This window comes from Equus quagga, chromosome 11 (genome assembly GCF_021613505.1).
Source record: "Equus quagga isolate Etosha38 chromosome 11, UCLA_HA_Equagga_1.0, whole genome shotgun sequence".
Taxonomy (NCBI): domain Eukaryota; kingdom Metazoa; phylum Chordata; class Mammalia; order Perissodactyla; family Equidae; genus Equus; species Equus quagga.
The window spans coordinates 87637893-87665527 of record NC_060277.1 but is presented as its reverse complement, the minus strand read 5'-3'; positions in this window follow the sequence as shown (position 1 = coordinate 87665527).

Genomic DNA, 27635 nt, shown 5'->3' with positions numbered 1-27635 from the left:
ATAGACAAACAGGTTTATTTTCTGTCTGTATCTGGGTCATTAGTTTCAAGAATTAAGTCAAAGACTTTTTCTTGCTAAGAAACAAAATGGCATGGAACTTCAAATCTCAATCCAAAATGAAAAGGACCACAAAAATAATTAGATAATCTTTATCAACTTTTCTAGAAACTGGCTACACAAATATATTTGCTTCATATGCTCTTTACACAAAATGAAATATAAAATACACATCGAGTTGAAATCCTCTCTGCTCACTTTTCTGGTCCCTTCTTGCTCTGCAGGAAACCACTATCATAAATTTGCTATGTATCCTATTGATACTTTTATTACACTTATATGCATCCATGGAAAAATATAATATTATTTTGTTGATGCTTCATATATTTTTAAAAATGTTTTTCTCCATACTTTTTCAGCATTGATCTCTCCCACAAACACACACACACAAATTCCATATAAAATAAAATAATATGATATATCTTCCTAAACTTCCCCTCCTTTGGTTAGTTTCTAATTAGAGTCACTCTTACAAACGCATTTGTCTGATAGTGTGATCCACTGTCATGGGTGTCCAATTTTGATAGCTTATGAGAACTTAGATACAAGTTAACATTCCTGGTCTTCAGTTTTATTTACCGTACTTTTCTATTAGCAGATTTATTTGAAGGAAAAAGGTGGGACACACAAGGGGAAGCAGGCTACATTTGGCAGGGGTCTTCTCTGCTTTTCTGGATATTTAGGTAGTGCTAAACATATTAGCAGATCACTTTCTATAGAAATTTTTCTATCAGTTGACAAGAATAAACAGATGTAAATTCACTCCCTTTAGGCCTGACTGTTTTGACCGTACCCAAGATGTACCCAGAATGGACTATGTCAGTTATCCAAGGAAACGATTATGAAAAACTGTGCTCCTCAGTTATGTGCATGACTTATCCTTTGCCTCATAGAATTACTGAATTGGAATACAGAATTAGAGAAACACTGAATTTGAGTGAAAGATCAGAAAAACAAGTTGCTTGGTCTATGATTTCTACTTTACTGTAGTAGAGTTTTATTTTAGGGAAGAAAAAATATTGATTTGTCATTTCAAGTCTACCAAATTATGATACAAAAGTGTACGTCATAAAAAAATCAAAGTACTTCCTTCCTAAATTTGCTAAAATCTTGGAGTCGACACTAGTTTCTCTTCTAGTAGAGCACATTCCTAGGGAATATATAATATATTCTTTAGGTAGAAATGAAATTTAAACAATTTGAAGCAAGTTTACTTCCCAACAAGTTTATTTAAATTTGTAAAGAATTCTATATGAGAGAGTAGGCTAACACTATCCCTGTTTATGTGGAGTTGGTGTTTGGGGAATGTTAAGTCATTATGCCCATTTTAGAACTTTTATTCATGTGGAAAGAAATTTGAAGTGGAAGATTTGAGGAATAAGTTCCTAAGTTTCCCACTGACCACCTCTGTGATAAAAATATAATTATTATTTTAATGTTTTAAACGGTATTAACATTACACTATAATTTTATTTTATTACAGTGTGTTCTTGTAGGAAATGTAATTTGCAAGCAGTATTTTTCTATGCGATGTCTAGAGCAAGACACTTAACAAGCATGGGCTTCAGTTTCTTTATCTGATAAAAGGGCTTAGATTGGACAGACTGGATGGTCTCTCATCTCTTTTAGTCCTACTACTCTTTCATTCTAATACCCAAATCCATCTTTCTTCAATCTCCCTTTGGTGAGTGAAATTGAATGATCTAAGCTGGAACAACAGAAAACTGATAAATTTTGCTTATTGAATAACAACAACAACAACAATTATAGTAGCTTCCATGCAGTAAATGCCTATTGTGTGCCTTGCAACATTACAGCTAATGCTTATGGGCAACCCTGCAAGGAAGTGGTAATTATACCCACTTTATAGAATTTTTTAAAAAATGGACCCTGGAAGGGGGTAGGGAGTGAATAGTTGAAGCACTGAGGATTTTTAGGGCAAAGAAAACTCTCTGATATACTATAATGATGGACACTTGTCATTATTCATTTGTCCAAACTCATAGAATGCACAACGTAAAGAGTGAACACTAAAGTAAACTATGGTCTCTGAGTGGTATGATGTGTCAACGTATGCTCATGGATTGCAACAAATGTGTCGCTGGTGAGTGATGTTGATAATGGGGGAGGCTGTGCATGTGTGGAGGCAGAAGGAATGTGGGAAACATTTGTTTTGAGAGAGAATCTTCCTCTCATTTCTGCTTTGAATTTGGAACTGCTCTAAAAAAATTTGAAAGTCTTAAAACACGGACACACACACTCACACACACTACAGATGACACGCCAGAATTGGCATTTTACAAAGCCTAGTTAGATGGAAGCCTTAGGATCAAATGAAAAGTGAAGAATTTTTCTCAGTTTGGATTAAGAAGATAGAGTTTAAATATTCTAAACCTGCAGTAGTATGCACAAGAATACAGAGGACATTGGTATGTGTATGCTCTTCTCCTAGTGTCATGTAATTCAGGTGGGCTGGACAGTTTCACGATCTCACACCAGACATTACTCAGATGCAAGTTTTACACGTATAGATCCATCACAATTACATACTCGAGATTTCTTAAATGCGGAGAAAGTTTGTGAAATAGTCCAACGGCTGGACAGTTCTTAAAAAAAACTCTTCTCCGAAAACACATCATTAGAACAAAGGTCACATTTGCCTCATTTTACTTTATTAACAAAGATCAAACTGTAGCTGGAGTTTGACTCACCTGAAAATGTCTACATGTTTCCTCTAGTGTCTTGATGTAGACTGTAAATTTGAAAATACCAAGACATTCTCAATATAAAAATAAAGCAGAAATTAAGAGTTTCTTAGCTTTTTTTTAAACTAAATTTACTAACTTCTTCAGAAGTTTTCATACTTCTCAAATGAGCCTTAGAATATTAACATTAGTATATAACATCATTTTATTAAGTTTTTGTGGTGGATTAAAGATAGCCAAAAATTCTTTGATACTCTTCCCACTGAAAGATGGAACCTAATTCCCCAACCAGTGCATCTGGGCTGGCTTTAAAAACTTGCCTGATCAATAGCATGTGATGAAAGGGCTGTTCTAGGATCGCTGAGATTAGGTCATAAGAAGCCTCGCAGCCTGGGTCTCTTGGGACACTTGCTGTTGTAGTCTTGAGCCACTATATAGGAAGTGAAATTCCCTTGAGGCTGCCATGCTAGACAGACCATGTATACATAGAAAGAGAGAGGGAGACGCCATCCAGTCTTCAGCTGTTTCAGCCCCCAGCTGTATCTCGAGATACCCTAGAGCAGAGACAAGTCTCCCTCATTGTTTAAATTCCTGATCCACAAAACTGTGAGAAATAATAGTAAAATGGTTGCTGTTTTAATCTAAAAAAAAAAAGAAGCTCAAATAGGTTATTAATTTCCCGAATGTCATACAAATAGTAGTGAATAACCAGCATTGGTATATAGCCACGTCTTCCACCTCTCCTGTCCTATCTTTCCAGTATAACGTCATTCTTCATACCCAGCCCCCATACCTATACAATATATTCCATTTGCTTATGGATATTTGATTCTCATCCTTGCAACAAACATTTACTGAGCACCCGTCACTGTTCCTTAGACTCGAGAAGCCGCGGGTTGCTCTCACCAGAAATGCAATTCGTGTTTGAAGCCTAGTTGAGTAAGAAGCTGAACACTGTTAGATAATATTCCCTATGTCTCCACTACTCTCCAGTTATAGGGTGGACAGAAACCCTCAATAATTGGGGCTTTAAAAAGACTTTAAAAATAAAGAGGTCATGTCGTGTATAAAAAAATGTTGAAATCTTATTGAGATGAATGGAAGCAAAACTCATCATTTCCTGCTAAAAGGAAGGAAAGCTTTGAAAAGGGAGTGATTTTGTATATTGTTTAGTATAGTAATTGCAACATACTTGTATAGTATTGTACAATTTATAAAGACATTGAAACTATAGATAATATTTTTATCTGTTAATGGTTGTAAAACTAATAATAACAGAAAAAGAATAACTGGTTACTTTTAAATTATTTTAGGAAGGTGGTACTATTAAGTTCTTTTTGGTTTTTAACATAAATTCATTAGGGAAAATCATTGAGCTTATCTTTCCAAATATCAAACAAATCATAATGTATTCTTACTAGATTGATGTTTTCTTTATTCCCAGCTTGATGTCACATATCAAAGCAAGATAATATGTAGGAAGGACCTAACCTATTTCTATAATAATCATGGCATTTGTACTCTTCTGGGCATTTGAACCATTGTAACTACTGTAATAAACAGAAATGCAATACATATGAACTCTACTCTGATTTATTATTGAGAAGGTGATGAGTCAGTATTTAACCATGCAGGATTTAATTGGTTGAGGGAAGACACAGCATGCTGTCCTCCCGTGTAAAGTGGGTATGATGCTCCTGTTTGCTGAAAAGGTCATAAATTAAACAAGGGGCAAAGGAGTGTAAGAGCAGAAAGTAAGCACCCATGTGCGCTTCCTTCCTCAAGAAGGTCACCATACATAAATTATACAGAATGCACACAAATGTCCATAAAGTCTGGGAACAGTTTGCCTCCCTGCTGAAAAACAACATGTGAGAAGAAACTGCTCTCTTTCTACTTCAGCTGTTGGAGGATTTTCTGCTTAGAATTTTGATCATGAGAAAGGCTGAGGACAAAAGCCAACTCCAGACAAGATGGAGCAAAAGGAAGGAAAGAATGTGATAGCATCATTCCGATCGGAATTAATCAACTCTGGACCGCCTACCTCTGGACTTCTTGGTATGGAGATAGTAAGTTCAGCATCATTTAAGCCATTTCTCGTGAGTTTTTCTGAACTTGTAGAGAAAAGAATCAATACGAATACAGTATATCTTAGAAAAATAATGAAAAAATACTGTACTGAAAACCTTAGTTTGTATAAACTGAGATCTATCCTTGCTACATTTATTTTGTTCTAGTTCAGATATGTATACATATGTGTGTATGTATGTAGTATACGTGTGATATATATAAATATTGCTAGAAGCTGTTATGCCTCTGTTTCTTTATAAATATACAATACAGAATCTCCTGCTCCAATTACCTCCTAATACTCAAGGATGGTGTTTCTCTCTGTTCTCCTCTCCACTCTGCCTCCAGTTCCTAAAATGACAGAGGCAGGTATGGGTTTTACGAGGAAAGGGACATATTTTAAGCTGAGGACGACCTCAATATATCTTCTAAAATTACGATAGTCATGCTGTACTACTATATTAAGTAGAAGAAGAAGAAGAAGAAAAGAAGTGGAGGAGAGGAAGGAGGACAAAAAAAAAAAAAAAGAAAAGGAGAAAGAAGAGGATGAAGTAGCAATTACTTAATGTTCATATTATGTGCCCACTGTTAAATTTTCCACCAGGACTTCATTGTCTGGGGTTTTCCATTTTAACCATTCCACTGTCAAGGTTATTCAGCGAAATGAAAAGGAGGCAGAAGACTTGGCCCTATGTTCAAGAAGCTTACAAACATTCCTCTTCCATATGGCAAATAATGAATGTGTGTAAAGTAATTGTGCCATCTATCAGCCTGAGCTAAGTGGAATTTATACATTTTTTAAATCTAAGCTTAGGGATAAAGGCAGAATGCTAATTGAAGTTGCTGATTTATGGGGAAACATTTTGAAAGATCCAAATAGCAGCAAATCAACGGAATTAATACTTTATATTTCTCTCTTTAATATTTAGCACTGAAACTTCAAGAAGCAAAATTAGTTTCATTATTTTGTCCTCTGCTGAAGTAGGCTAATTCACTTGGTCATGATGAGTATGGATCTGAACATCATTTGTAAATCTCAGGTATTAATTATTCTTTAAAACTGAGTATAAATTCATCTGAATGGGTAAGAAATAAAGTGAGCAATATGATTATGACAAAATTTTCTCATTATGGGAAAATATGTTGCCTTTTTTATGACAATCAATAGAATAATACAGATAAAATAAAAATTCACAAATTATGAAGTCTGATTTAAACTATGGGATGATTCTATTAGACTTCATCTCTTTTGGTTAGAAAGCATGATTTTAAGCCCCTTGAAGTCAGGAAACATATCATATTTAACTCTTAATCCTTCACATTACGTAACCCATGCCTTGCAATATAAGGTAAGATTTAAGTATTTATGAGTTAAATTGGATCTACAATTAAGTAAGTGTTTCTGAGTTTACTTAGTTCTATAATAATCCAGATTATTAAGCACCCAGCAAGAATCGTGAGACAAGGCAATAGAAGACCAGGTGTCAGTTCAATTCCAAGGGCAATTCTCAGGCATAATTAAGATTGAATATACATAATTTGTGATTTTTTCCAAATCCCTTCAAATAAGTGCTTTGCTTAAAATATTTGGCTCATAAGCAATAGCTTATGCTGTTTCCTTTGTCCAGAATCCTATTCCTAGTCTCAGGTTAAATGTGATTTCTTTAGGAGATCGTCTCTGATCTCTCAAACTAGGTTAGTTAGATTCTTTTACTAGACACTACCAATATCATATACTTACCCTGAATGAACACAAAGCCCAATTGCACTTGGGTAATTATTCATGTTTGGTAATTATTCATTTGTTTTCTTCAGTGGATGTAAGCTTCCCAAGAGCTCAGACCACAGTTTTCTTATATAAGGCTCTATCCCAGTGCCAAGCACAGTGTCCGACATCTTGTAAGACTAAAAAAATTTGTTGAATGAAACAATACACAGAAGAAACAAGTCTTTCTTATGTAAGGCAGCAAGAAGCCAATTTCTATGAATTGTCACATATTTTATGAATAACGCCAAGGAAAATACTCCAAATATAAGAACTGAAACACCAGGATCAAATATGTAGTATGCTCTCATTTTTGTAAAGAATATAAACAAACATGAAATGATAGAATACTTCAAGATGTTATCTCTGTATTGTAGGAATATAATTGTCTGCTTTTCACCTTGAAATTGCTTATACATTTTTTCTATTTTAAATTTAATTTTTGCATTTATTAGATAATATGTATAAGACACTTTTAAAAACTAGATAGCATTCACGACTCTTATGGAGAGCAAACAGCAGTCCAGGGAAATCTGTTTTCAATTATTGTATGTATGTATTCACCTACATATTTCCAAGTACCATGCTAATGTTGCTAATTCAATATTTTCAATATTAGACACTGTTAATGAATTACTACTATGTGTGGAAACAATGTAAGTCCTTCTTTCAAAAGAAAAGTACAAAATCAGAGACATGACTCTTTTTAAGAAGCAAATCAACTTAAGCAGTGGGCTTTAAATATCCCATTTTGTATTGGTAAGAAAACTGAATTGATGGCCTGTGAACTAAGCAGACACCCATTAAAAGGGTCAGAAAAGACATGAATACATTGAACTTACCAAATAAGTTGAATTTGACTCTTCTCTTTTCCACAGGATAAGTGATAGAGCTATCATATTAGTCATATATGTATGTTAGAAAAGGATTGTTATCAAGTTGTTTTAGTTCAAAGCCTGGCATTGTCCTTCTGGAATGTAATCATCAAAGTCAATATGAAGGTCAAAGTTGCCAAAAACTGTTTTAGTACATTGAGTGAAGTCTCAAAGTACATAACCAGGGTAGGAGAGAGCAATGGTTCACAAATTGCATTTAGAGTTAATCAGCTATATATAAAAGAAACATAAAATTAAATCACTGTTTTTATTTCTCCTATCCCATATTAAATGATTTCTTCCATGTTCCCTACAAAAGTATCAGTATTGGTTTTCAAACACATTAGCCTCCCCCCTTTTTTTTTCATTTTATTACTTTACTTTGCATCTACCAAGCTCTCTAGTAGAACTTTAAAACATCTCCAAATATAATCCAAAGTATCAGATAATTTATGGGGTGCCTTTTTTCCTTGAGAGAACTCTCTTGGATCTCTGTATCATGCTGTTCCAATCTGATCTGGTTTCTCTATGGGACTACAACATAGCTGTAATCCTGGATTTCATTTTCACGATCGCTGTGGACTCATTCTACTTTATTGGTTCTCTGTTTTCTAGAACCTATATCTTCTCGGTTAATTCATTTCCTCATTTTAATAGAGGAAATCCTCCAAAAGCTTTCAGATAAAGGACACATCTGGGGTACCTTTATTTGAGATTTAGCTGTCTATATCTTCGTTTCTTTCATCACACTTGGTTTATAATTTACTTATAGAAGTATAGGTTGGATATTATGTTCCATCAGATTTTTAAATACAGTGTTCCATCATAGAGTTCAATGTGTAGTTGAGAAACCTGATATTAGTCTGTTTTGAGATCCTTTACATATTATTTGTTCCTTTTGTGGTGGTGTTGGTTGTGTTCTCTCAGGAAGCTTTTGGTACACTCTCTTTATTTCCAATATTTTGCATTTACACTCCTGTAAACTTATGTGATCATTTTTCAATCAACATGCTAAACATTTGGTAGATATTTTCAATCTGGGAATGTTTGGCTTTCGGGACAGCAAAGTTTTCTTGAATTATATTATGGACATCGTCCTCCCCTTATTTTCCCTTCTATCTTTTTGGAATTTCTATTAGTTGGATATTGGGCCTCTTTGGCGAACCTCTAATTATTCTATTTTCTAGCTAATTATTTTTTGACTTTTTGTGATGTTTTCTCAGCTTTATCTTTAATCTTTCTACTATTATATTTTTTACTTGGATTATCAATATATTATGTACAAGTATATTCCACTTGAGAACATTTTCTTTTTTTTCCCCCTGCTTTATCTCCCCAAACCCCCCCGTACATAGTTGTATATCTTAGTTGCAGGTCCTTCTAGTTGTGGGATGTGGGACGCCGCCTCAACGTGGCCTGACGAGCGGTGCCATGTCCCCCGCCCAGGATCCGAACCCTGGGCCACTGCAACGGAGTGCTCGAACTTAACCACTCGGCCACGGAGCCGGCCCCTAGAACCTTTTCTTGTTTTCTAGTAGCTAACTTAAAATATAACACTTTATCCTATTTCACGGCTACAGTATCTTCTTATTTCTTGGTGGCCTTTTTTTTTTTTAATTTTTCTCTGCTCCATGCATTGACTCTCTTTCCTCTGATTTCATTTTTTGTTTGGTTGCGTGTCTCTTTGCTTTGATCTTTTTCTTGTAAAAATCTTTATTTAATGGCTGATGATTATTGGTGCCTGCTCATAACTAGGAATGACACTTATGAGTGAGGAACTGAAAAGCTGCTGCGTTTTTGGAGTGAACTCAGTCAATGGAAGACTGAACCAAAGGGTGGGTGAGCACTGAAGCCATATTGCCAATACCTCTTGGTATTTTCTCTTAGTCTAGCCTGTTTTTCCAAAGAACAATCCTCTAATTTCCTGTCTGAGGTGGGGTAGTGGTGGAAGGTGTTAGCATGTCTAGCAACATTTCGGTAGCTGACTGGATAAGGGGAACTGGGCACATCGCTGTCACTTATTTAGAGTTTCAATTTATTTGTTTGTTTCTAATACTGTATTGCTTGATTTGTTACTCATCTTTGCCTGGTGTTCCCACAATCTCTACGGTTAACCAGAGATCATCCATTCTTGTATCAAGTTGAGGGACAAGTAGTTGCCTGGCTTCAATGGGAAAGGATTTGGGCACCTAATTGTTCTCCATACTAACTTGCATCTAATGTTTCACTTTTTGGACCCATTCCTCACCCCTGACTTCAGCACTACATGGTATTTCTAATCTTCAGCCTCTTCATGCTTCTGCACTGTAAATCTTGTATCTTTGCAGCTTTCTGTAGATGAGCTGTAGGCAGTTGGTTTACAACCCTTCCTGCTCTATTTTGTTTTGTTTTTTCCCATCTGCTTGCCATTGTTCCAAATGTTATAGATAGCTCTCATCTCTGAATCCTTCTCTTTTTTATTTGTCTGTTTATACATCTTTGTTTTATTTGGGGCTCCAAAGGGGAACAGAGAAATGATGTATGTTTAATCTACTGTATGCAGCTAGAACACATACCTTCTCTGTCTTCTTTCTCTACCACTGTCATCTAAATCAATAGTTCTTAAGAAAGGATTTTCATCAAAATCACTTGGAAAAGTTTTCCACACCCTGTGAGATCTGAACACTACAGTTTTAAATAACTTATCTATTTGTAGGCACATGTCTAGTAAAACACTACTGAGTCTGGTTATCTGTTAGCTAATTCAGGTCATTAATAATATGACTATGGATCTGAAGTGGTTTTACATTTTAACACACATTTCTGCATGTACCATTTCATTTGATACTCCAAAAATCTGTTTTGCTTGCCTATCTTACAGCTGTTATCTCTCATCCCTTCTTTCTTCATAACAGAACCCCCATTTATTTCCATATGATCAAAGAACGTGACCCTCTACAGTCCCTGCAAGTGAATGATCATGGCTCAACTAAGTCACTCGTGGCCGTTCTCTGCTTCTCCAGTGAATGTGTTATGCATGGGTATGTGCTACAAACCTGGTGAACGAAAGGAGGGCAAATATTCCAGAGATTTCTATAGAATAAACATTTTTTCCTCCCTAGTAAATATAATTGGGTACTATGACATGACCATTCTTGCCTTTGGCTCTTATCATATAGAACCAACAATGATTATGTTGTAAGTGCCATCCTGAGGTCATGAAGGGAAAACCAAGGCACTTGTGCAGAAAGTGACCAGTACCTCCATACCATTACACTACAAAATCCATGAACCCTAGGAGCCATCTACCACAAGATCGATTGTTACATGACATAATGTGTCCATAGTTTTAAAACCAATGTCAGTTAGGTATTCTATTATTAGAAATCCCAAATCTCCTACCCATATACTGAACGCCCTCATTAATACTTACAAAAATACAATACTAACCTAAAATATATTGCTTTCAGTCATCTCAATTTAAATCTGGGCCTATTCAACTTGATTTAAATATCCTGGGTTGAAATTAAAAGGCATAGAAGTTTCCTTTATGTTTCTTAACTGTGGTTACTTGATCGTTCTTGATAAACTGCAATTTTAGATTCATTTAATGTGAGGATAAGGGGAAGAAGAAATGAGGTCGTTTTATGAAAAGCATCTTTCCTGATCTAATAAGAGAGATTTCTGCTATTGCTATTTTTAAAACCGGAATATAAAACTCGCTTGCCTTAGCTGATACCTGACAACCATGAAAGTGCCAGATGTCAATTGTGTGGTGGTTTTTTGTGGTAGTTTTACTTAATTAGTTGTTTTTATCTTATTAAACTTCCTATCATGCCCAAATACTGAGAAACTTCTGTGGCTGTGGAGAGGTGTTGAATTGTTCTGTGACTCGATGAACTGCTGAGTGTTGTGGGTGGGGAACAGGGGGAGAATGGAAAAAGTAAAACATTTGCAGCTCTGAACTGCTTGAACCAAGGCAACACTCCCTGTGCCAGTTGCACAGTGGAAATGTTTGAAGAAATTCTTAAATTTCTGCCAGATTGTCTGGAACATTTGGAAAATCAGGCTTTCCAATGAGACCCAATTTTATTACTCTACGTATCCTTTCATCAATATTATAGTGCTTTGAACCTTCCATAGGGTAAATCAGTATTTGTTGTTATGGTTCAGAAGCCTGAATTTATACGTGACTTGGGCTGTCACTAATAATCACGTCTCTGCATTAGCCTACATCCAATAAGACACTCAGTGGGGATGTGTGTTTAGATTTCAGCCCTGTAAGGGTCTTGCTTTCTAGAATGTTCTTTATAGAATGACCCCAACACAAGTATTCGAATGTATATTACCTTCTAACTGGAAACTACTTTCATGAAGAACTAAGATTCCCAAAAGGAGTAGAAAGGCAACCCTATAAATGATATAAATACCTTTATCACTTTTCCTTTCAAAAAAGTCCGTTCAGTCATATAACTTAATAAGCCTTGTTCATCTTTATAGATTGCCTACAAGAGTCTGATAAGGGGGCATAAGGCCCCTCTCTTTGGTGAACCTATATCCTGATGGGAATGGTGTCATTCCTATTTCTGTAGAACCTTCAGTCTGCCAGTGACAATAGGATGCACCCCCAAGAGCACAAGTTTATGGAAACAATTAAATTGGTGCCAAAAGAAATCCTTAATGGTTTAGCTGAAAGTCTACTATATCCTTAAGAATTTCCTCTCTGCTTTTTTCTCACATTTATCTCTCCCTGACTCACTTACTCATCTGTTCATTAAGGAAACACGTATGGCTCAGTTACTAAGTGCCAGGCACACTTCCAAGCACTGGGGACACAGTGGTGTACCAGATCTTCCCAGGCCCACACTGTCAGACATTCTAACAGGATGTCATAAAACAACTAATTGCAGATGTGATAAATATTTTGAAAGAAGTGAGGCTATTACAAGACCATTTTACAACGTGAGACTAGGAAGGCTTCCTGGAGGAAGTGAATTAAGCAGGACCTAGAAAGAAAACAGAGACCCGTAGAGTACTTACTTGTGTTGATGATGTTTCACCAACCTTCCCTGACTGTTATTTAGCATCATTCAATGTAAATACCTTTAACTATAGTGTAGATAGTAGACTTAGTGACCAAGATGGCTTTGATGGTCTCTCCAACTTGACTAAACTTTAGACAGGTTTCTTCCCGAATAGAGGCCCCTGACCTCCCTTTTCTTAAAGCATTTCTTCCTCTTTGAAATGTAGATCTTCTTCCAGTCACTTGCCAGTTTTACAACCCAGCAATGTCTTTCTCAAGGACTTGGGAGTCATCACTTTTAAATTTAATCATCAAGAAAAATAGTGCCCGTTACCTCCAGTTTCTGTGGGAGGGTAGAGTCAATTAGCAAAGCCAGATGCCCTAATTATATTGACCACCCACCCCCTAATTCCCTGTAGTACTCTTCTACTACCTTACCCCAGTGCTTAAAAACTTCCTGCTTTTTGTCTCGGTGAAGTTGAGTTCAATCTCTCTCCTCTATTGCAAGTCTTCACCTTGATTGCAATAGTCTCAAATAAAGTCTTCCTTACCTACTTACTCCATCCAGTGTAATTTTCCTTTGACCTTAGCAAGTATGGGTTGCAAACAGCGTACTGTATTCGAAATCACAAGACCAAGATTCAAGTTATGTAACCTCTATTCCTTTAGGAAACCTGCTCAATATTTCTGATCCTCAAGTTGTTCAACTGTAAAAAGAGCATTAAAAATTCCTACATTATTATGTCATCAGAAGCGTTCAATGAGATCATGTTGTAAAAGCATCTTGCAAACTGTTGTATGCTTTGCTCATGGGAGTTTTATCCTGCTCTCAGTGGCTAACATGGAGTTGAGAGGTAGTGGGGCTCAATGGTTGAGCGTGTGGACTCTTAAATCAGAGTGAACCTTAGTAAGCTTCATAACTTCTCTTTGCTTCAGTTTCTCTAACTGTAAAATGAGGAGAATAGAACTTTCAATGGTTGTGAGCAATTTAAGGAATTGAGTGCTTAGAGCAGTCTCTGGTAGATAAGTAGCACAGGTGAAAAAATAGCCATCATTATTAGTATATGCACGATATGGTCACAAAAGTAATTGGGTCTCCTCTCTCTTTAAAGGCCGCTGGTGACCTCTCAGTGTTTTTGGTTTAAACCCAAAGCTTTAATGTAAGCCCTTCACCCTGATATCCTATGATCTGGGCCAAATGTTTGTCACAACTTCATTCAGGTGTCATTGATCTGCAATAAACTGCACGTATTTAAATTGCATAATTTAATGATTTTGAAATGTTTATGCATTCATGAAATCACCAAATCATGTTCTTTCATGTATTTCATTGTTAATAGAGCAGGATTCTGTGGGCCTCAGATTATGCATTTTCATCACCCTAGACTTCTCTCCTTCCTGCTTTCCTCCACTCCGCTCCAGAAATTTCCACCAGAGTCCTTCTGACTTATCCTTCAGATCACGTCACGTGTTACCTCTTCAGAGAAGCCCTGGCTAACCTACCAGTCTCAACCATCTAGTTACACAGCTCTCCCAATGTTTCATTTATACAATTTCTCAGAGTAGTGAACTCGTGCACTTAATATTACATGGCTGTTTCATTCTCTCTGACTGGTCTTGAGGCTACATGCTAAATATTGTATTCCCAGAGCTGAGCTTGTAATGCTTTGGCACCTAACTGGAAATATGGTTTTCTCAAGTCTAATATTTGCCTACCAATTTTGTGTAAGATATTTTAGCAATGCAAAGATTTTTAATTTTTGTGAAGTTAAATATATCAGCCTTATGTCTGGAGATACGTCGATCTCTGTAGGCCAGGCTCTTCCTGAGGGACCTATTCAGAGCCTCATCCAGGAGGCTCTTTGACATCACCTTCCAGGCTCCAACCCGGCCCATAGGGGAAAAATCTCTGCCCAGCTCTCCCCACTGCAGTGGCCAACTGTCCCAGTTTGCCTGGGACTAAGTGGTTTCTTGGGACTGGGGCTTTCAGTGTTAAAATCAGGCTAGTCTTGGGAAAACCAGTATTACCCTAGATCCAGACTCTCCGAGGCCAGGACTCCCCTCTCAGCCAGCTGCCTGCTGGTCTCAGCAGCCTTGTTTCTAGGAAAGGAAGATTGGTTGGAGTTGGGAACAGAGAGAACCCAAGAATCAAACAGATCTGGTCACTATCTTCCCTGAAGGATACACATTTACCACTTAGCCTGGCACACACTCAAACAGTATTTGTTGAAAGAATAGATGAATGCTATTTTTTATATAAGGCAGATGGGCCTCTGCCACAAGACTCCAGTAGCTCTTTGGGAAGTTATCGTGCATCTCAGTATTGACACCTCCCACAGGATGTGGGTTTCATAGAATGTAGGACAACCAATATTATTTTCCCTGCTTGAAACACTCAACTTAAGTTTTAGGAAGAGATTTAATTAATAGCAAATAATCTATCAGCAACACTTTTGGAAATTTCACATGGAAAACATTCTCCATTTGAACAACAATTCCCCATTTCCCCCATCACCTGGCAACCACCACTCTGATTCTATGAGTTTGACTATTTTATATACCTCATATAAGTGGAATCATACAGTATTTGTCCTCTGTGACTGACATTTCACTTTGCATAATGTCCCCAAGTCCATCTATGTTGTTCAGTGGGTATAAAGTTACAATTATACAAGATGAATAAGTCCTAGAGATCTGCTGTACAACGTAGTGCCTATGTTAGCAAACGGTTTTGTGCATTTAAGAACTTGTTAAGAGGGTAGATCTCATGTTAAGTGTTCTTACCACCAAAAGAAAGAAAGCACAAGGGGACACAAGAATCTTTGGGAGGTGATGGATATGGATGTTCTTATTACCTTGATTGTGGTGATATATATCACAGGTTATGCATATGTCCAAACTCATCAAAATGTACACATTAAATATGCACAGTTTTTCTCTATATTAAGTACATCTTAATAAAGCTGAAAAAAGAAAGAAAGAAAACTTTTTTCCCAACCCCAAATTCCAGTATCTGTTTTCTGCTCTGTCACTGCACAGGCAGAAAGTTTACTATCTGGGCCCAAAAGCTCATCTCCTCAACTGAATAAACCCTTCCACCTTCTACCTGCCATGCCTCAGGAGTCATGTTCTCAATTCTTTGGCTTTTCCCAAGCCCAAACAGTGTGCTTTGTACTCATGTATTCCCAGATTGACACTTCAGTCTCCAACCTATACTGTAGTCTGAGTTTTTGCTTTCCTTTCTCAATTACCCCAAATTCAGAGTTAACATTTAGTCAGTACACTCATGTGGATGTACCAGTTGTTGATAACTGCCATCTGTTTTTATTGGTCTTCTGCTGTACTGATTGCTAAATATTTTCAATAATAACAATAATGCTACAGTGGCTGATATTCCACAATCTCTCTCTGCATCCTCCTCCTGCTATCATATTATAAAATTTGAATCCATCTGGAATAGGTCAACCATTAATAGAACATTTGCCAAGATATAAGCAATTTATTAAACCTTGTTCTTTTTGAGCAGAGAGATACATCAACAACAAGTTATTGGGATGGGAATGGGCTGAAAGGAAAATAATTAGAAGGGGAAAGAAAGGCCACTCAATCATAATCTTTGTATTCCTCATGTCTTGTGGTATGTCTGACAAATCATAAGCACTCAAATACTTGAATGAACATATGAATTAAATGAATGCATGAATAAATAAATGAGACTTGCTCAAGATAGTCTTTGTCTCACTCATATTTGTGTCTAGAGATGTCCCAGGCATAATATCTAATTGTTCCATTGCTTTAGAGAAGACTTCTTCATAGAAACTTTTTTGATTCTAATTCTAATTCATATACTAACTACTATTTTTGGATTTCCTCCTACCTCATATCTTGTGAGAAATTTCCAAACAGCTTCTGTTTTACCTGATGCCCTCTCATGGTGATTTACTATTCAGTTAATTTTGACCTCATTATTTAAACATTTGTCTCTGTTCTACTTTCTCTTCCTCCTCTTTTTTCCCTTCCCTTTCCTTCCTGAACAATTAAGTGTCCAAGCCAGTAGGTTAAGAGTACATGGCAAGGTGAGATGGGGGCACAGAGGCTCAGAGCAGGGTGTCAGAATTCCAGTGGGGTGAAGAGGGTGTCCACATGGGATGGGGTTGGACTTGTGATAGCAAGAGGAGGTTGTTTCTGTAATGGTGGAGTGAGCAAGTCATGGATGAATTAGAGCTAATGAGAGACAGCTTCCCCACTGCTGAAGGAAGTTACAAACACGGAAGGGGGAAAACCAGAATGTACCCCTAGAAATGTGATGTTGGAGTTACATTGGATTAAATTGGAAATATGATTGTGAACTTTCTCTCTCTCTCTCTACATATATGAGATGAGTGAAATATGATTGATGGATAGACAGAGAGATACTGTGAGTGTGTTTGTGTATACATACAGACCCTGGCTCTGTACACTGACAGGGCCTGAGTGCCGTGATACCCTGATCTCAATAAGCATATCTAGCCCAGATACTGTTTTCTAAATATTATGGTCTACTTAAAAGGAACCAAGCCTCCTTGTAGAAATGGATGATTCCAGCCTGGGATAAAGAAAATACACAATAATCCTGAAAATCTAATGGTGTTGGAAAGTAATGTCCTCTTATATTGTTGTGGACACGCCTAAAGACACAGGAACAAGAATAAAGGGGCTCCTACTCGACAAGTCTAAGACATTTTGACACCAAAATAAATAACAAGTGTAACCCATTGAATAAAATCAGAATCCTTGATTCCATACAGATGTAAATAAACACGTTAATGTATTAAAATTTTGGTGAGAAAGAGGACATTTACATAGTCTCAATGTATCTCCCACAAAATACTTATTAATCTCAAAGGAAAAATTAGTAGCTTTATAATACATAAAATTGGCTGACTCTGTCTTAGATTAATAATCAAAGTTATCATCAGTAATGGGACAAACTTAAATTGTGTGACACATGACAGGATCTAAGAGAAAAAGAACATAGCATCACTTCAGTGCTATTCCTACCAAAGAAGTATAATCTGAATATAATTGTGACAAACCAAACTGAGGGATATTCTACAAAGTAGCCTTGACTCTTCAAAAATTTCAGTGATATAAAAAGTCAAGGAAAGACTGAAAAACTGTCTTAGATTGAAGAAGACTAAAGGAAAATGGCAACTAAATGCAAAACGTGAGGCTGAACTGGATCTTTCTGCTTTAAAGGACATTGTTGTGAAAACTGGCAAAACTTGAATGAAATCTAGTGATTATTTGGTGACCGTGTATCAGTGTTCATCTCCTGATTTTGATGTTGGTATGGGCAATATGAGAGAATGACCTTGCTTATAGGAAATATGCACGAAATAGTCCAGGGTGATGAAGAAATATGGTAATTTACACTCAAGTTATTCCAAAAAATAAAGTCTTCCTTGTATTGTATAGCATATTGTACAACATTTCTGAAAGTTTAAGATTTTTTTAAACTTACGAAAAATAATTTTTAAAAAAATTGTAGATGCTCCTTTTTCCTGTGTCTCCTGAGTTGACACATGGTCCCCAGACCATCTTCCTTTATCCTTCCCCACTCCCAATAGTACTCAGAAGCCATTTAGGTGTGTACAACTTTTAAATAAAATTTGAGGTAAACAGCACTGGAGTGGAGAAGGGGCAATTTTATTGCAGCACAATAGAAAAGATAACTATTGGATCAAATAGACATTCTGTTCTTGGGAAAATTTCCCCAGCCAAATATTTTTGGCAGATTTTTCTGCTAAATTCTGCTGGCCTCCTACAAACCTCCTGTGCCACCAGGTTCTTCTTGTACCACCTTTGTCTCTGGCCAATCTCATCCTTCCAAAGCTTGTATGTTTTTACATAGCTCTCCATACTGATATGCCAAATGCCACATCCATTACAGATATCCCAGCATGCTCCATCACTGTAAGCAAATAGCTCCACAAAGATGAATACCTAAATATTTCCATTCCACAAAAGAATTCTGTAGTCAGCTTCCAAAATAGCAGCAACTTCAATTCAGCAATGCCTTTAATATTCATTATAAAATGTGGTGCCATGTAATAACACAGGAAGAACTTGATAAAATGTCAAATTAAATTATGTTAAGAGAGTAGATCTTGAAAGTTCTCATAACAAAAAAAAATTATAATTACGTGTGGCGCTGGATATTAATTAGACTTATTGTAGTGACTCTTTTGCAATATATACAAACATTGAATCACTATGTTGTACACCTGGAACTAACATAATTCTATATATCAATTATATCACAATAAAAAATTTTAAATTAATGAGATTAAAATACTAAAATTGGGATACTTACTAATTGGCCACGATAAGATTAGTTACATCCTTTGCCTCACATGATTATCACTTTGCTGTTGTTGTCATGGTGAGAAAATTAAAGTTCTACTCTCATAACAACTTTCGAGTATACAATATAGTATTGTTAACTATAGTCACCGTGCAGTATGATAGATTCCTGGAACTGATTCAGGCATGGATGCTCTTTTGTCTGAACACATGATAGAACACTTAGTTCTCTGAGTCAATCCATCTATAGGTAGATTTGTGATTTTGCTTATAAATTGAGTAGGGAGAGTGAGATAATTAAAAATAGTCAATCAGGGGCCGGCCCAGTGGCATAGCAGTTAAGTTTGCAGACTCCGCTTCGGCGTCCAGGGTTTCACTGGTTCAAATCCCGGCTGTGGACCTACACACTGCTTATCAAGCCACGGTGTAGTAGGCATCCCACATATAAAATAGAAGGAGATGGGTACAGATGTTAGCTCAGGGCGAATCTTCCTCAAAAAAAGAGAAAAAAAGAAAAAAGAAAGAGAGGAAGTAAAAAAAAAAACAAGTCAATCAGATTTTCCTAAGATTTACCCATAGATCATTTGGTATGTGAATCAATACATCTCAAGGTTTGTTAGTTGCTTAACTTTGACCCTTTCAGTTGATGAAATGTCAACATGCATGTCAACTAATTAATGAAGTTATTTCTGTTGTGAATACAGACATTTCTCGAAACTTTAGATTCATGTTTCTGTAGGCAAGCTTTAAGCATCTCTAAAGTTTTAGGCAGTACTTTTTATTCCCAGTGTTAGTCCATGAAATATTTCAGACAATGTGCATTTGGCATTAAATTTGTTAGAATAACAGTTGCCTAACTTTTGTTTAAATTAACTCCTAAGAATTTTATCAGTATAGTCTGAGTACCTTGGCAGCATTGAGACATAACCTCTTTTCTATCCAGTTTGGACTAATTATGGACTGAAAAATTTAAAGTGGTTCTGATTTTGTCAATGATATATCGCTAGAGTCTCTTAAAAGTTGCAATTATACAGGGCATGTGGAAAGCGAAAGGATATTAGTGCCCTGACTTACAGCGATAACGAGTACAACAGTTTGCTGAAGTAGCTGTAAATCAAATGTACTATAGCTATAAAAAAAAAAATAAGATGTTTGGATGAGATCTTACACTGCTGCTTCCTTACAGAAGCTGTGCATACAAATGAGAAGGGGGCCTCCATGTTGTCTTCAGGGGATAGTCCGCCCATGCACAGAAAAGATGATGTTGCAGAGCTGTTTTTGGAAAAGTGCTGGAGTTCAGCTTCAGCTGGTAGGAGCCAAAGCAGGGCAATTACATCTGAGACCCAATCAAAATGAGTTCAAAGTAATAAGAAACCTGAAATCACAGAGAACAAATGACTTTCCAGGCTACAGAATTGAGGAAATGTATTTTCCAATTTCATGTTTATTATCTTTGACTGACTAAGGATTTTTCTTTAACCTAAAAAAAATATGGATGTAACCTTAGGTTCAAGTCACATAATATGCAAGCCCTTTTTAGCAATAGATTGGGGTGTAGGCTGGGGAGAGGTAAGTGAGGAAGGTACTTCAATATTTTCATGCCTTTGTTCATAGTTTTTTTTTTAAGGAGGGTTAGCCCTGAGCTAACATCCACTACCAATCTTCCTCTTTTTTGCTGAGGAAGATTGCCCCTGAGCTAACATCTGTGCCCACCTTCCTCTACTTTATCTGTGGGACACTTGCCATAGCATGGCTTGATAAGCAGTGTGTAGGTCTGTACCTGGGATCCGAACCAGCGAACTCCTTGGGCAGACGAAGCAAAGCACACAAATTTAACTACTATGCCAACAGGTCAGCCCCACCTTTTTTTCATATTTTTAACATACATTTTCTGCATGTGCTTCAAGTAGAACCACAGTTTTAGGTCTACTTACTGACGCTTCCTTAGGAAGGATACATAATTGAGAGTGAAAATGGATCCATTCTGGAAAAAAGCAATGTAGTAGAAATTAGATTTCAGTAAAATTAAGTCAGATAGACTTGTTTTTGGTATTATGCTGCTATCGAGTGGAATGAGATGTTTTCCTGTTTGTGTTGAAAAAATGTTAATTATGATTGATAAGAAATTAATCTCAACATGTTGTCACACAGTATTTGGAAAATAATATAGACTTTTTGGTTATGGAGCAAAGACATACATTCAGGAAACAGTTTAATAAGAATACTAATATTCATTTTACCATGACACATCGCACTCAAAGTACTATCCAGTGTCTATCTGTGAGGTCATTGAAAACTAGTAGTGCCCAGGTGGGTCACACCTGAAGGAGAGTTACCTGAGAAAGCCTGAGATGGTTTAACCACGATAGAGCACTGGATTCATCTTTGTTGAGAAGTCAAGATTGCAGCTGGAAATACAACGGCCAGAGTCAGATAGATTATTATACGGAAGGGTGCAGGTCCTACCTGATGGCCCTGGGTAAGTCATCTATATAGCTAGAATTCTAGGCTATTTTTAAAGTATCTTCAGAGACCAGTATGTCTTTTGTTATCATCTTAAACGATGGCAGTTATCTTAGTCGTTTTCTCCAACAAACATTTGTTGAATGCCTGCTGTATACCAGGCATTGTAAAACGTAATGAGATAGAACAGGAATCAAGATATAAATGATCTCTGCCCCTCAGAGTATAGGGTTTAGTGAGGGAACACCAATGAAAGGAAATAACAACATAGTACGATATGTACAATAAGAGTACAGAAGACTGATAACTTCACCTCGTCTTGGGAATGGAGGGGAGTCTGGTCAATAATCCTGCTGATAGTTCTTTAAACTATTCACTTTACTAGTGTCTGGGTAAACTTTAACATGTTTACCATTTCTATGATTCTTTGTGTGTCAGTTAGCTTTTGCTATGTAACATACCACTTCAAAATCTGGGGACTTGAAGCAACCACTATTTATTTTCCTCACAATTCCATGGGTCAACTGGGTAGCTCTTCTGGTCTTGAACATCTTGGCTCAGCTCTGCTGTCAGCAGGCAGCTTGTCTGGGGCTGCCTTATTCACGTGGTTTCAGGGAGGTTTACTGGAGTGTCTAGAATGACTAGTCTCTCACCTTCAATAGGCTAGCTTGGGCTTGTTCACATGGTAACCTAAGGATTCCCAACAGCAAGAGAGGGCAAGGACAAATCTGCAAGAACTGTTTAAGCCTCTACTTATATCAAATTTGTTAATTCACTATTGGCGAAAGCAAGCCATGTGGCCAAGCCCAGATTCAAAAGGTAGAAAAATAAACTCCTTCAGTTGATGAGTGGAGCTGCAAAATATCTTCTATTGCACGTTGTTCAAAGAAGGGAGAACTTTGCTCTCAGGATACTGTTTTCTTGATAAAACTTTCCATCTTCCCATTAATCTAGGATGAAGTTTAAACTATTAACATTGACCTAAAATGTTTTCCCCCAGTCAATTCCTCTTGACCTTGTTCTCTACCACTCACTAGTATTAAAACTTTAGCCAGAGAGTTACATAAACCACCTCTTTTTAAAAAATTTTTATTGAGGTAACATTCATTTATAACATTATATAAATTTCAGGTGAACATCATTATATTTCAACGTCTGTATAGACTACCTCCAATGAGATTTGCTCATCCTTCAAGGCTTAGCATAAGCTCTATATTAGGTTCAGGATTTTTTTGTTACTCTGAATAAGAATGACTTTGCGGCTCCGGTCCAAATTGCTTATATCCAAATTGTTTTCAAGAGAGTTGATAGCTCTTGATTTTCCTAAATTCAGACAGTACCTATTCACTCAACACATATTGTCGCACTTAATCTTATACTCATTAGGATTTTATTAAGCGCTTCTTGAATATTTATCTGTTCTCCCTAACTACAGAGCAAACGCCTTGAGGACCAGAGCTATTTCTTTTATGCTTTATCCCTCCGTAGGTTGTCCTTACGTCCTAAATGTATGTCACATTGAAGTTTTCTTCCACAAAACAGTTGCATATAATTTTTCATGATTTTATTTATAAAAATATGCAAAATGAGACACTCTCATTTATTTCAAAGTAATTTACCATTTTCCCTAATATTTTGATTTTCAACTAAGGAGCCCAAGAAAAGCAGTTTAATAGATTAGGTCGCTCAAAAGAGTAGAGAATGAAAATTGGTAAAACGTGGGAATTGGCCAGATGTTGACAGATGAGGAATCAGTAGCCATTAAGACACTTGTAATAAACATTCTTAGCAGATGTGCCTTTTTTTTCTTTGTAAAATGTCTGCTTCACTCATTTATGACATCTGCTGAGAATCTAGGACAGAGCAGATGCTGTGTATTCACCAAGGCAGATGCAGAGTGTCTGATGCACAACAAAAGGTCAAGCGGTAACCTCTGCAAGGAAGAATGAACTTTCCCCCGTGTGCATATCAATTTCTATTTTAATTGCATACTGGCATGAAGATAGTCATAAGGTGCCAGAAAGCTGGGTTGAAAGGGAAAACTCAGCCAATTATCTCCATGCTTTGTATATAAAATACCAGGCATTTGGAAACATCTGAATCCCTGGCAAATTGCTTTGCTTTACATCAGCATGTTAGGCATTAAGTAACAGCCTTAATATCGACTTCATTTTGATAAAGATATCTTCTTTCTCTCCGTTTGAGTAAAGAATCCCAAACTTGAAATCAGATGACAGACATGCCTAATCCAGGCTCTTCCGCCCTTCTAGGGCTTTATTACCTAATCTGTAAATTGGAGACATTAATACCTATCCTTGACACTTTATAGAGTAATGAGGACAAAAGTCAAATAATATACATGAAAGCATTTTATAACTGGAAAAACAGTAGGGGAAGTTGCATTACTATATCGTTATGGCATAATATCTAAGTGCTGTTCCCTGCCCCCTCCTTGGCCTGCCCAACACACATACACTCCAATTTCTCATTCATTACCTACACGAGAATCTCCCAATGATTGGCTACATAACCTTTAGTAAGTCACTCACCTCTCTGGATCACATTTTTCTCATCATGTAAATGAGGGAACTTTACTAGATGATATCTGGGACCTTGCTATGCTCTAAACTTCTGTGATAAAACAATATAAGTTTAAAAAACTCAATGATGGGATGTTGTTTGAAAAACACGTTAGGAAATAATGTGAGCTTCCTTTACTTTAAATGATGGTTATTTGCAAAATTAGATTTGTAGTTTGTTTAGATTAATGACAATCTGGTTATATCGAATCATTGAGATTATATTAAAATCAAACTCCTTATAGTGACCAAAAAGGCCCTTTATTATCTAGATCCTGGCTATGTATATGTTTTTTTTTAAAATGGTCCCAAATTATTTGATACTTCTCCCACTGAGTGGCAGGGTCTCTATCTCCTCCCCTTGAATCTGAATAACTTCTTCAACCAATGGAACATTGAAGTCATACTACACACATGACCTTGAAGGCTAGGTCATGAAAGGCCACACTGCGTCATCTTGGACCTTTTGAAATGCTTATTCTCTGGATACTTGCTCGTGGGACCCTCCTCAGAAATCAGTCTCCATGCTATGGAAAGCCCAAAGCACATAGAAAGGACACATGAATTTGTCCTTTGGTCAACAGTCTCCGCGGGTCCAAGACTTCCTGGTGCAGGTGCCAGGCATGAGAGGAAAGAAGCCTCCAGATGATTCCAAGATGAAGCCCCAGACATGGTGGAGCAGAAATAAGCCATCTCTGCTATCCTCTGGTTGCAACTTTGACCCACCAAATCCATGAGCATAACAAAATGCTTGTTTTATGCCACTAGTTTTAGAACGCTTTGTTATATAGCCATAAGTAACCAGATCGGCCCACCTCTCTGACTCTCTCCCCCATTTGCCATGCTGTAGATACCATGGCTTTCTTTGGTTTCTTGACTATGAAAAGATTTTCCTATCTGAGGGGCTTTGCACTTGCTGTGCCCTCCGCCCAGCATCCTTTCTCCCGTATACTCCCTCCACTGATGTGTGGATATCTACTTAATATCTTTGATGGTTCAGCTAAATGGCCCCTCCTAAGAGAGGTTTTCAATAACCACCTTGCCCAAGGTAACCTCCCTCCACACCATCACCAGTGCTTTTCACAGCCTAAAATTACCTTATCTCTCTCTCTGTGTATTAATTATTCATCTTATTCCTAGAATCTTCACCACGTGAGCAGGAACTTTTTGCTATCTTGTTCACTGGTATATACACAGCACCTAAAATGCTCTTAGTGCATAATGAACATAATGTGCATAAGAAATATCTTTGATACAGGCTTAAAATGCATATTCCTACACCCAATGCTGAAAACTAATTTTAAAAGTCTGTAATGTCATGGGACCCATAACTGAATTTCTAACATGTAAACCAGGATAATCCAAAGCAAGTGGACGGTGGACACTGTTTTAATGCTAATACTTTCTCTATCCATATGATCAGCTCTTCACAGAACAATAGTATAAGGCAATATCTTGTAATCTAGAAAATGCTATATAATAGATTCTTATTAGAAGTAGTAATAGTTATTATATCCAATTAGGATAAATTACCACAGGAAAATACAACCAATAAAGAAATTTCCACTGTGTCTCTCCTCAGTTCACAACTGATCTGCCCATGCTTTTACATTTATTTTCCTGCAGAGTTTTAACTGGTGGTATGAACAAAACCTGAAAATCCTCCCTTTATCTCAATAATCCTCTTTTTCTCTCTACTGAAATCCAGTTCTTCCTTACAAACACTCCTCAAATTAAGCACAATCTGCCCAGTTTTACTGCTATTCCCTATATTTGGCCCATATTTTTGAGCAGATAATACAGAGTTCTCCACATCCCCTGTCCCCACATACATAGTCCCCCCATTGTTAACATCTTGCATTAGTGCGGCACATTCGTTACAACTGATTAAGCAGTATTGATACACTATTGTTGAGTAAAGTCCATAGTTTACATCAAGGTTTACTCTTTATGTTGTACATTCTATGAGTTTTGATAAACGCATAATGTCAGGTATCCACCATTATTACGGTATCATACAGAATAATTTCACTGTCCTAAAAATTTCATGCCCTCCGCTTTTCCATCTCTGCCTCTCTCCTAACCCCAGCATCTTTTTACTGTCTCTAAGGTTTTGCCTTTCCCAGAATGTCATAGTGTTGGAATTATATAGTATGTGGCCTTTTCATCCTGGCTTCCTTCACTTAGAAATATACATTTATCATTCCTCCTTGTCTTTTTGGGGCTTAATAGCTCATTTATTTTTGTTTTTGAATAATGTCCCACGATGTACTACAGTTTGCCTATCCGGTCACCTATTGAGGGACATTTTGTTTGCTTCTGGTTTTTGGCGACTACAAATAAAGCTGTTATAAACATTCATGTGCAGACTTTCGTATGGTTGTACTTTCCTGTTGTAAGTTATGATAGTTTTCCATCTAGTTTCCAGTGTTTGAAACAGTACAATCCTTCATTCATTCACTCCACCACCAAGGTGAGCTTTCTGAAATGTAAACCTGTCACCATCCAGCCGAAAGCCCTCAGAATGTTCTCAGTGAAGTTGAAATCCTTAGCATAATATAAATGGATTTTTATCATCAATTCCCAGAAGATCTCTACCCATTTATACCATACCACTGTACCATCTGTACCCTCTGCCCTCCATACCTAGCAAAAGACCTGCTTTCCCAGGATGTAGCTCTTGTTACTCTGGGGTCTGCAGATCCTTGGGCATAGCATCCCCGTCCCTATTTTGTCAGCCTCTTGATTTCCTATTCAAACATCTTTCTCTCTCTGGTGGATTTCTCAATCTCCAGAATAACCTGTCTCCTGGACATCCCCATAGCACCATAGCATATGCCTCTGATAGTATCCACCCCAGTTCATTGCAGTATTTGTTTGTTTTTTCTCCCACTCACTGTATTGTGAAGGTATATTGTATTTTTTTTTGATACTCTACTTAGGATGGAAAGTGAATCATGAGATTTTGGAAGGGGTACCGGATGCATTAGCAAACCAGGCTTTGAGTCCCAACTTGGCCACTTATTACCTTGTTATGTGAGCTCTTGCAAGCCAACCAGTGCTTCAGAAACAATTTTCTACTTGAAACTTGACAGTATTAATCTCTGCTTCACAGTGACTTCAAACATTATATAGTGTCCACAGATTTTTGTAAACTGTAAAGTGATAAACTTATGAAATATTTCCAATGAATTTTCAAGTATAAAATGTTAAAGTTATTATCATTAACAGTGTAAACCCCTCAAAAAAAAACCTATGGATAAATAATAATCGTGAAGTCTCTATAGCTAGAACAGATCTTAGAGGTAATTTTATCCAACCTTTTAGTTTTACAGATGAGGAAACTGATCATAATAGGTTAAATGGGCTGCCTAAAGTCACACAGCAATGGCATAGCTGAATTAGAAGAATTCAACAGCGTCAAAGTGGTACAGTTAAGGAAGATTTGTTATCCTAAAATGGGATAAATCTTAAAAATAATCAGAGCTTAAAAAAATTTAAAAATTCTCCAGTCTCTTTACAATTTTAAAAGCATATTTACTTTTCAGAGAAGATTCAACCCCAAGAAGAAATTCAATTTCATGTTTTTATTAACCTGACCATGGATATGTTTGAACTTCAACTGGAGTCGTTCCTGATAAAGTGGATAGATTACTATGGTTGGGAAGTTGCCATTTAGGAATAATATATTATAAAAATATATGTGTTATAAACTTCTCTGTCTATTATGAACTCAAGATCATAGAAGAGCCCAGATCTTTCAATCAAACAGCC